General features: G+C 46.0%; 1 protein-coding gene across 1 annotated transcript in view; it reads right to left on the bottom strand.

Moving 5' to 3' along the window:
- The window catches only part of IQSEC1 (IQ motif and Sec7 domain ArfGEF 1), a 377,843-nt gene that overhangs the window by 255,505 nt on the left and 110,043 nt on the right, over window positions 1-12,295 (bottom strand).

Genomic DNA, 12,295 nt, shown 5'->3' on the forward strand with positions numbered 1-12,295 from the left:
TGCATCGCCCCTACTTGGCTGTTCCTGAGTTATATCCTTTCAGAATAAGCCAGTATTTTAATGAGTAAACTGGTTTCCTGAGTTCTGTGAGCCACTCCAACAAATTAATTGAACCCAAGGGGAAGTCACAGGAACCTCTGATTTATAGCCAGTTGGTCAGGAGCACAGGTAACAAGCTAAGCTTGCGACTGGTGTCTGAAGTGTGTTGGTGGGGGGAGGTGGGCAGCCTTGTAGGACTGAGCACTTGACCTGTGGGATCTGAGGCTATCTCCAGGTAGAGAGCATCAGAATTGAGTTCAATTGTAGGACACACAGCTGGTGTTGGAGAATGGCTCAGTGGTGTGGGAACTCACCCCCTCTGCACACATGTTGGAATTGGGTACCAAAAACTCTACTGGGGGCCCAGGTGTGAACACCCACCCTGCCACACACTTAGGACATGAACACTTTCAGTATATGTGCTGTTTTATTAAAAGTTGGAAAAATATAATATGAAATGGAGAAGGTAGGGGAATAGATAAGATTAGCAGTGGGCTGATAATTGTTGACTTTGGGTATATGGGGTGTGGGGGGATCTTACACTGTTTTGCCTACTTTTATGCATGTTTGAAGTTTTCCATAAGTTGAAGAAATAAAACAGAAGAGTAAGTGAATTGGGTGACTGTGTTCCCAGACTCCTGCTAGGTGGCAGGTGGTGACTGGGGCCCGTGATAAACTGTGGCTTCTCTGAGGTGGGTTCGGAGAGGCCAGGTCAACTACCACCTCTCACATCCATGCTACAGAGATGGATTCAAATCAAGTCTGTTGTCATGATCTTGGCACCCTTCTCTGGGTGAGAGACACATCAAGAGAATCTGATCCAAAGCCCTGGACCTCACTCTAGGAACACACACACACACACACACACACTCACACAAACACACACACTCACACACACAGCTCTAGTCATGAAGCCCCGGTGTGCTGGTCACCAACGCACCAGCTCCAGACGGTGGCATTTGGGACAACTGGCTCGAACTCTCACAGCTTTGATGTGCCCTAGCCCTGTATCCTCACTATTTGGGGTTGTGCTGCCTTGAGGAAAGAGCGGACCAGCATGTGCTCCGAGGGCAAGAGAATATGTGGCCTAGGAAGTGATGCCAAACCCAAGTGGTGGCAGCATTTACACAGCACACGGCTGAGAGAAGACAGGTCTGTGTGTTCATCAGGGGTGGGGAGGTGAGGGGAGTAGGTGTGCAGAAATGGGCAGATGTTGGTCAGAGGGTACAGGTTTGCAGATTTTGTAGGATGAGCAAATCTGGAGATCTAATGTACAGCATGGTGACTACAGTTAATAACGCTGTGTGGTGTACTAGAAATTTGCCAAGAATAGATTTCAGGTGCTAGCACCATAAAAAACAAAGACAATTATGTGAGGGGAGAAACACGTTAATTAGCTTGCCTGTAGTAATTGTTTTACTATATATATGTACAATGAAACACATGGTTCACCTTAAATATATACCATTTTTATTAAAAAAACAAAAAGACAAGTTTTGTGATGTGAGTGGCCAGTGGCTGTACCTGGATTCTGTGACTTCCTGATGGCAGAAGTAGCACCCTGCCATCTTCAGCCCTAACCTTTGAAGGACTGGCAAATTTGGCTTTCTTGCTCTTAGAAACCAACTGCCATGCTTAGAGGAAGCCCATGCTGCCACACAGAGGAGGAGGAGGAGAAGGAGGAGGAGGAGAGGAAGGAGAAGAAGGGGGGAGGGGAAGAGGGGGAGGAGGAGAAGAAGGAGGAACAGGAGGAGAGGAAGGAGGAGGAGGGAGAGGAGGAGGAGGAAGCGGAGGGGAGGAGGAGGAGAAGAAGAAGGAGGAAGAGGAGGAGAGGAAGGAAGAGGAGGGAGAGGAGGAGGAGGAGGGGGCTCCCAGCCATCAGCCCCAGCAGAGCCCCCAGCTGTCAGCCACAGTAGCAAAGCCTCATCTGATATACACCCAGCCCAGAGGAGCTGCACCCCCAAGTCCTGCCCAAACCGTGAACTCCTGAGTAAAGAAATGAAGTTCGCTGTTGCAGATCATTAAGTTTGGGGAGGGTTTGTGGAAACTCAAATGCTGACTCACCTCTTGCACCAGGAATGTTCTAGTCCTTCAAATCTCCCTCACCCCTGATATGGATTGAATCTTTATGTCCCCCACATTCATATGTTATAGCCGCAGCCCTCCAACCCCCCACGCCCCCACCCCCCGCCGAGTGTGGCTGTGCTTGGAGAGGGGCCTGTGAGGAGAGGTGGGAAGTGGTGGGGCCCTGATCTGACCAGAAGAGGAAGAGATACCCAAGCTCACTCGCTCTCCACCCCATGATGGCACCATGAGAAGGCGGCCTGCTGCAAGCCAGGAAGAGAGGCCTCAGCAGAAACCAGCCCTGCCAGACGTCGGCCTGCCTGCTGGCCTCCAGAACTGTGAGAAAATCAACGTCCATCGTGCAAGCTTTCCAGTCCGAGGCACATGGTGCCATGGCAGCCGGAGCTTCACCCTCTCTGGCCTCAGGGCTTTTGCACACACTCTTCCTCCTGCCTGCACCCCCCTGACCATTGGTCATTTTCCGCCACTGTGTCCCTTACTCAGGGGCATCTCTGGCCACCTTCTGCAAACTCGGCTAGGCTTCCCTTCTGTTCAGGCCTCTCAGGCAGCTTGCCCCTCCCTCAGAGCAGGTGCCAGTCTGCAGCTTAGATTTCTTTGGATAATGGTTCAAATTAATACTACTCCCCACTTCCCCAGCTCATCACAGCCCACAGCCTGGCACACGTAAGTGCTCCATTATGGAAAAGATGGTGTTACCCAGGAAGGGAAGAGCACGCCCTGACCCACTGCCAGGTACAAACACAAGTGAAACACACGACAGAGCCCTTGGGTGCGGTGCTCCCAGAGCTGGACTGGGCCTGTGTGTCACAGCAGGAAAATGGATGAATGTGGCCCATCCACACACAAAAAAAGGGATACCAAGCAGCCAGGGGAACACACCAGCCCCAGCTGTCCCCAGCAGCAGGGTGAGTGGCCTAGGTGGCCAAAGAAGGCATATGTCACAATGCACCTGACTAAAGCAAAACAGGCAAAACTCAGCATCTCACCATGAAGCCAAGCAGGGACACAACTGTCACAAAAGTCAGGGCAACAGTCACACCCCACAGAGGAGTTGCTGTCAGACGAACATTAAATGGTTTCCAGGCTGCTGGACTTGGGTAGTGAATACAGGTGCCTATGCCCTACTAAACTTTTTTTTTTTTTTTTTAAGATTTTATTTATTCATGAGAGACACACAGAGAGAGGCAGAGACACAGGCAGAGGGAGAAGCAGGCTCCCTGCAGGGAACCTGATGTGGGACTGATCCCAGGATCTTGGGATCATGCCCTGGGCTGAAGGCAGACTCTCAACCACTGAGCCACCAAGTAGCCCCCTAATGAATCTTTAAACTGTACACACACGTACATATGTATGAGTATACACATTCTATATGTTCTCTGTGCATATAAGCCACCATTTTAAAATGGAAAACATGAACAACTGTTCAACAGAGTGATCTATTATTTTAAAAGCAAGGACAGAGTCCTTACTTTGTTCCTCAAACCTCCAAACCTGTTGTCCCAGGTGGGCTCCCCTGGTAGCCCAATCTCCCTTCAGCACTTGCTGGTAACAAATAAAATGAAAAGCACATATTTCCCAGCCAATATGTTCCAAATGCTTGAATGTAAACCCCTTGTTCTAGAAGGACTGTGGACTCCCTGCCCAGCAATTCTAAGTGGACATTAGTACATTGCAACACAGACCACTGCTCCCTTTGCTGGCAGGTGAGGGAAGACCAGAATAGCCAACAGAAATGTGTGATGCTTCCCTGACCAGGGAATGCAACAAGGTGCAGATGAGCCCTCTGCTAGCTGGAAGACTCTCCAGATTCCTCCTCAGGGAGCCTGAAGCACAAAGCAAGCCACAGAAGAGTGAGCACAGGCTATCCCTGGGAGCAGCAGGAGAGGCGCTTGTTTTGTTTTGGCCGCCTTCTGCAAACTCGGCTAGGCTTCCCTAGCCTAGTTTTTCATTTTATCAGAGCCATGATAGAGAAGAAAGCAAGCAGTGTGTGTGTGTGTGTGCAAGCATGTGCACATGTGCATGGGTATGAGTACATGTGCACATGCGTGTGTGTGCAGGTGCACATGTGTGCGTGTGCATCTGTGTGTGTGTCTCCCTCTTAATCTCCATCTCGACCTCTCACCTTGGGGGAAGCCAGCTGCCCTGTCCTGTGAGCAGCTGTGGAGAGACCCACTTGGTGAGGACCTGATGCGTCTGCCACCAGCCGCACGAGTGAGCTTACGGGTACATTTCCCAGCCCCTCGCCGGTGCAGCCCCAGCCAATGCCTGCCTGGCAATCTCAGAGCCCCTGAGTCAGAACCACCCAGCTGCACTGCTCCTGGGCTCCTGACCCACATATGCCAAGACAAGAAATGGTTGCCTCTGTAAGCTGCTAAGTGTTGGGGGTCATTTGTTACACATAATAAAGACCCTCCTCCCTCGCATCACCCGGCTGGGTAGCCTTCACTCAGTTCCATTTGAATCGAGCCTCTTTACTGTGTCTGTCTTCCTCAATAAGGGGAAGCTCCATGAGGACAAAGGACTTGCTAGGTTCACTGCAGAGTCTCCAGTGCTAAGATGATATAGAAGCTCCTGGGTAAATGGCTGAGTTGCAGGGACACAGGAGCCCATCGCTCTGGAATGTCCTTTGTCCGAGAAGACAGGACATACCAGGGAATAAGAACAGATCCTGAGCCAGACCTTCCCGGTCCTGGCCCCAGCACCGCCCCTTACAGTTGTCAAGTGACCTCAGAATGTCACTCAAACTCTGAGTCTCAGTTTCTTCATCTATGGATTGGGGATGATAACAGCCCCCAAGAATGCTGTAAGGAGACAAGGCGCATGCATGACACAGAGCGGTTGACTAATAAGCTGCTTTTCTCACCACGTGACTGAAGGTGAAATTTGAGAATGCACACTCCCTGCCACTAGGCTGCTGGGCAGTTGCTCGTGGGCAGAACTGACGTGCAGGCGGGAAAGATGATTATCTAGTAGATGATGCATCCATATGTCCCAGAGCCCAGCACAGGGCCTGGTACCCACCAGGCTGCGGGAGGTGGCGGGATGTTTGTTGTGCGAACCTGTGATGGAGCTGGCTGCAAACTCACACACTAACAGCAGCACACAGCAGTTATCTCTTAAACCAAGGATGGCAGGTTTCGAACCCCAGCTTCCTATTTGAACCTCATGGCACATCATCATGGTCTTAGGGCAGGAGTAATAAATGATATAGGGAGAAGGGGCAGAGAGGGGCTGGGGAGAACTCTGGGGAGGGTGATGCCTGTCTGTGCATGCATGGTCACGGCGTCAGTGTGGGTGAGGTAGCAGGTGGCTGGGAGCATACTGGAGCCCTCTGGTTCCCTGCCAAAGAGGGTGAGAACCAGGAACAGGATGACTTTCCAGATTGGCATGAACAGATGCAAGGTCACAGATGCAGCCTCACACCTGTTAAACCAACACCGGGAGCCAGCAGGAGGCTCTACATTTGCGCATGCTTAGGCCACAGTGTCTTAGTTTGCCTGGAGATAAGGATTCTGGTGCATGGAGTTTATTTGGGAGGTGAAGGCAAGAGGTAGGGAAGTGAGAAAAGGAAGAGAAGGCAGCTAGTCATGGCTGTTATCAAGCCACTCACCATGCAGGAGCCCACCACTGTGGGAGTCCACCATTGTGGACAACTGGAACCCGGTCCACCAGGAAGCCCTGGGGGCCAATGCAGAGCCCTCCCAGCCAAGAGGCAAGGCAGCTGGGGTACTGGCTGAAGTCTCCCAGGGCTGCTAAGTCTCCACACTTCAGCCTGCGGCACAAGTGGCCAAGGGATCTCTAGCAGCAAGGCAAGGCCCCAGGCAGTGAGGTGCTGGCAGTGAGAAGTCAGGCCAGTGTGTGCTGAGGAGGCTATGGCTAGGACCTCTAGTGACCAGTGCTCTCTGGACTAAGAGAAAGCCTTCTGCTGTCCTTATGACAACACAATTGCATGATTGAGCCTTCAGGTGGGTTTCAGAAGGTCAAGGGCATGACCATTTTTGTGGCTCTTGTTATGATTCTCAGTGGAACTTGAAGACTGATTCATTAAACATGCATACCAATCCCCTCCTTCCATTCCTTGCTGTACATTAGTTAGTCTCTGGAAAAGCTGAAATCGACATTTCCCACACACCCTTGCAGCTAGGGTTCTGCAGGTGGTCTCAGCTGCTCTGGACAGATGCCTGCCCGAGGGTGGAAGGTGGAAGTGAGCTACAGGAGTAGTGGATACGGGATGCCTGGTTGGCAGGGAATGGAAAGGTCTGGTTCTCCCACAGCAGCAGCAAGCTCTAGTGTCTGGGCCTGAGCATCACAGGCAGTGGTGTTTCCATGGCAACAGTCTCAGGCAGGGTTAGGTGATTACCCAGACCATGTTGTCCCTGGTCATGGTGCATTAGCACCATGGTGCTTATTCCCCTGGTAGTCCTGGAATCTCCATCTCAGGAATAAATCCCACTCTGCTCAAACTAGAAAGAGTGGATTCTGTTGTCTGCAACTAATCACTGTGACTGGTCCAAATTCAAATTCTGAAATCACCTCTATTGTTTTTTCTCACATGGAGGAAATATAGAAAAGCATAAGAAAAACAAAAAATCAGCTGTAATTCCACCACCTGGAGGTAATGGCTATAATATTTTTGCATGTTTATCTCAAGGCTTTGTTCTCTACCTTTTATATAGTCAAAGTCAGCCTGTAGTTTTGGGATGCTGTATTTTCATTTTCATTTGTCCTGAAATATCTTCTAATTTCCCTTTTAGTTTCTTCTTTGATCCAATGGTTATTCAAGAACATGTTGTTTAACTTACATGTATTTGTGAATTTTCCCTTTTTCCTCTGTCACTGATTTCTAGTTTCATTCCATTGGTGATCAGAAAAGATACCTGGGATGATTTTCATTTTGTTAAATTTGTTAAGACTTGTTTTGTGACTTATCATGTGATTTATCCTGGAGAATTTTCTGTATATGCTTGAGGAGAATGTATGTTCTTCTGCTGTTGGGTGTTCTATATATGTCTGTTAGGTACATATGGTTTATAGTGTTGTTCAAATCTGTGATTTCCTTATTGATCTTCTGTTTGGATTTTCTGTCCATTACTGAAAGTTGAATATTGAAGTCTCCCACGATTATTGTATGCCTATCTATTTCTCCCTTCAGATCTGTCAATGTTTGCTTTATATGTTTAGGAACTCTGATGTTGGGTGCATATATATTTATAATTGTTACATCTTTCTCTTGAACTAATTCTGTTATCATTATACAATGACCTTCTCTATCTCTTATAGCAGTTCTTCACTTTGTCTATTTTATCTCATAAAGTATAGACCCCCCTGCTCTCTTCTGATTACCATGGAGTATCTTTTCCCTAGCCCTTCACTTTCAGCCCCTGTGTGTCCTTAAAGCTAAAGTGAGTCTCTTGTACACAACATACAGTTGGAACCTATATTTTTTATCTAGTCAGTCTTTCTATGCCTTTTGACTGAAGAGTTTAATCCACTTAAACTTACACTTAATAATTGATAGGTAAGGACTTACTTTTGGCATTTTGTTAATCATTTTCTGTCTCTTTTGTAGTTCTTTTGCTCCTCTCTTACTCTTTTGCTATCTACCTTAGAGATTTGATGATTTGTTGGTATTAAATACTTTGGTTCCTTTCTCTTTTTTATTTTGTGTATCTTCTTTAAGTATTTCTTTGTGGCTACCATGAGGCTTACATAAAACATCTTATAGTTATAACACTCCATTTAAGTTGATGACAACTGGAGTGCAGCTGGAGTGGGGTAAGCCAGGAGGAAGCTGGATGCTGAGGAAGCTGGAGGAGGGAAGCAGCCCCAAACTCTTCTGGCCTCATAGGCTGGGGATGGAGTGTGTCTTTTGTTCTTAGAGCATAGTGTTATGACAGTATATAGAGAAGCGAAGTGATATCAGTAAGACAGCAGAATAGTAAGACACAAATTCTTTAATTTCAATCACATACAAAAGCTCTATACTTTTATCCCACTCAACATTTTATGTTATTGAAGTCACAATTTGTATATTTTATATTGTGCACCCATTAACAAACTTCTGTAGTTATAGTTATCCTTAATACTCTTTTCTTTTAACTTTTATACTTGGGTTAAAAGTGATTTATGTACAGTCATTACAGTATCGTATTGTTCTTTGTCTATTTATTCACCTGTACCAGTAAGATCTATACTTTCATATATTTTGTGTTGCTGCTTAGTGTCCTTTCATTTCAAGTTGACAAACTCCCCTTAATGCTTCTTATAAGACAGGTCTAGTGCTAACAAATTCCCTCAATTTTTGTTTGTTTGGGACCTCTCCTCCATTTTTAAAGGATAGTTTTGCCAGGTACAGTATTCTTGGTTGGTGGATTTTTTCTTTCAGCATTTTTAATATATTATTCCACTCTCTGCAAGCCATCAAGTTTCCTGCTAAAAATTTTGTTGAAAATCTTAATGGAGTTCTCTTATTTACAACAGGTTGCTTTTCTCTTGCTGTTTTCAAAATTTTCTCTTTGACTTTTGACAATTTTAATATGCTTCAGTATAGACCTTCTTAGATTCAACCTACTTTGTATCTTTTGGACTTCATGAATCTGGATATCCATTACTCTCAATAGATTTGGGCAGTTTTCAGCTGTTATTTCTTTAAATAAGCTTTCTGCCCCCTTCACTTTCTCTTCTCCTTCTAGAACTCCCATTATGTTAAATTGGTTTTTTTGGTGGTTTCCCATAAGTCCCATAGGCTTTGTTAACTCTTTTTTGTTTATCTTTCATTTGCTTCTCTAAGTAGACAATTTCAAATATCCTGTCTTCAAGTTCAATGATTCTTTATTCTGCTTGATCAAGTCTACTACTAAGGCTCTCTGCTGAATTTTTCAGTTCAGGCATTGTATGGGCTCCAGAATTTGTGTTTGGGCTCTTTTTTGTTTCTCTTTGTTGAACTTCTCATTTTGATATTGATTGTTTCTCTGCTTTTCTAGTTGTCTGTATTCTCTCATAGTGCAATGAGCTTCTTTAAGATCATGATTTCTAAGTTTTTGTAAGGCAACCTATGGATCTCCATTTCCTTTTTAAAAAAGATTTTATTTATTTCTTTGAGGGAGGGAGGGAGGGAGGGAGGGAGAGAGAGAGAAAGAGAGAGCATGTGCACATCAGGAAGGAGGAGTGGCAGAAGGAAAAGCAGACTCCCTGCTGAGCAGGGAGCCTGATTTAATCTCAGGATCCTGAGATTATGACCTGAGTTGAAGGCAGATGCTTAACCAACTGAGCCACTCAGTTGCCCCTAGATTTCCTTTCTTTGGAGTCAGTTACAGTTACTGGAACCTTGTTTTCTTCCTTTGTTGATGTCATGTTTCCCTGATTCTTTGTGATCCTTATAGCCTGTGTTGGTGTCTGCAAATTTGAAGAAGTAGTCGTTCCTTCCAGGTTTTCTGGCCTGGCTCTGAGAGGAAAAGACCTTCACTAGTCAGCCTGTCTAGAGATTCTAGAGATCTCTCAACTCTTTTCTCTGGATATGTCCACTCCAATCCATCGCGGGGAAGTAATCTTAGGATTTTGTGTCTTTTCTCAATTGCACAGAGCCATGCCAGGTACAGAGAGTTACCTGTTCCTTTTCCCTAGGGCAGTGCCCTGATATGCAAGTTACACTTCCTTCGCTCCCTTCTGAAAGTTATGTCTTAGGATTTTATGCCTTTCCCTATCCTACACAGCCATGTTGAGTGCCAAGAGTCATCCACCCCCTTTCCATAGAGTAGTGCATCAATATGCCAGGACAAAGGGTACAAGTTCCACTTCCTCCCTCCTCAGGGAGCAGTCTTGGAGTTGTGCACCTTCTCTCAATCCTGTAAAGTTGGTTGCTGAGATCCTCCCTGGCTGCTGAGATCTGCATGCCACCTGTGGGAGTATGTGGAGCACTATCTGTGAGGGACTGTGGTTTGGGGATATATAATAACTAATTGCTATGAGCCTCTACCCTGTTCCTTGTTCTTAGCTGCTCTCAGATGATTCAACCATACCAATTTCCTCAATGTTTTGGTGTGTCAAGATAAGCAGGGCTTTTGGATATTGCCCTCAAAGGCCACGAAGCTGGACCCTCATTTATTATTTTTCCTGTGGGAGAAGTCATGGGCTGGGGGAATCTCTCTTGGCTCTGAGTTTTGTTGGTCTTAGGGAGGGGTGGTGCAAGCAAAGACATATTTTCCCTTTTCAATATGGTTGATCTTGGATTTTGTGGTCCACTAGGGTCCCAGTGTCTTCAACTGAACTCCAGAGCTCTCACAAAGCCATTTTTGTCTGTAGATGATCACCAAATCAGTGTTTCTATTGTGGAGATAAGGGCCAGGTCCTACTATTCTGCTGTCTTACTGATATCACTTCGCTTCTCTATATACTGTCATAACACTATGCTCTAAGAACAAAAGACACACTCCATCCCCTGCCTATGAGGCCAGAAGAGTTTGGGGCTGCTCCCTCCTCCAGCTTCCTCAGCATCCAGCTTCCTCCTGGCTTACCCCACTCCAGCTGCACATCTTCCATTATATCCTTCAGACAGCCAAGCTCCCCAGCTCCAGCACCCTGGGTGATTCCTATTCCTTCTTCCTGGAAGATCTTTTCCAACATGTTTATTTTGCTGGCTCCCTCTCATCTTTTAGATTTCACTTTAAATCTCAGCTCCTGGGGCAAGCTTTCCCTATTGGCCCTATTTAAATAGCCCTCCAAACCCACCCAGTACTCTCTACCACATTATCCCATTCTTTCTTCAGTGTACTCATCACAGTCTGAAATTCTTTCATTTGTCCATTTACTTATCATCTGTTTTCCCCAGTAAAATGTTGGTTCCAAGAGGCCAGGCACTGTCTGTCTGGTTTATCACTATATTCCTTGAAAATTTCTTTTAAAGCAATATTTCAAATGGTAACATAATGGTCAATATTTAATGTGTCATACTTGACTTTGCCCTTTCCTATTTGTGAATATGTAGTAGTTTCTGAGTATAAATAATACCACAGTATTATTTATAGTACATAGTATTTTTCATATGCACTATATTATAGTGCATAGTATTTTTTTTTTGTCTCTGCCTCTTGTGATTTTGTTAACAACAGTATCAGAAGTAGAAATACTGGCTCCCTCAAACAGCATGAAAATTTTTAGGGTTCCTTCATACACATGACCACACTGTCTTCCAGGAAGTCTGAAATAAAGACCTCACATAGGTCCTACCACCCCTGCATGTGAGGGCTAAGAGATACAAGATGAGTCTAATATAGACCAGCAGTGCATGTGAATCAACTGGGGATAGGGTTAAAATTCAGATTCCCATGTAAGAGGTCTGGAGTGGGGCTCAAGATGTTACATTTCTAATAGACACTCAGGAGAATTTCTTGAGAGGCTCTCATCCTTATGCCTTCCTGCCTGCTTTTTCCTACCAGTGTCTGGGTTCCTGACATAGTGCCTGGGCACCTATGCCTCTGTCCATCCCCCAGTCCCCCAGGCCAGCAGCCCCAGCAGGGAAGCCTTTGCTTGGTTTTACTCTCTTGCCTCCATTTGGTTCTCAGTTCCAGGTTCCATGACACCTGGTGTTCTGTGTGGTTCTTAGGGGTTTTGATTTGGGTTTTCCACCAGTTGTGGGGTGAACTTATCCCTTCAGATCCCTGGATGGGGCAGTAGATATCTGTGACTATTTTTCCTACCCCTATTTCCTCATCTTATGCCAATAATATCTCTTTTTTCCTTTGAAGACCTTGCCCCTCAGCCTTTTCTAGTCTATATGATTTGGGGAGATGTTGACTCTCTATAATATCAAAATCAAAAGGTGAGCACATAACCCAGATCTTGCCAATCAGTGGATTTCATCCCTTTGTTTCAGTAACCCATTCAAGGCTGGACATGTGACCCCTTGGGCCCAAGCAAACCCATTCCTGGACTTGCAACAGAACTTTTGTGAGTGAGAAGCTCTCTTTCCTTGGGCAGCTGTCAGGCCTCCTACATGCAGGAAACTGACCAGACAGAGAGACTGACATGGAAAGCAGAGCTAAGGTGACTCCTGATAACGTAATTTGAGCCCCTGAGTCAAACCAGACCTGATGCTGATTTGATTTGGATGGGAGTGGGCTATAGTGGAGCTACAACCAAAGCCATCATAGCAACACACTAGCTTGAGCACTGA

This window comes from Canis lupus, chromosome 20 (assembly GCF_011100685.1).
Source record: "Canis lupus familiaris isolate Mischka breed German Shepherd chromosome 20, alternate assembly UU_Cfam_GSD_1.0, whole genome shotgun sequence".
Taxonomy (NCBI): domain Eukaryota; kingdom Metazoa; phylum Chordata; class Mammalia; order Carnivora; family Canidae; genus Canis; species Canis lupus.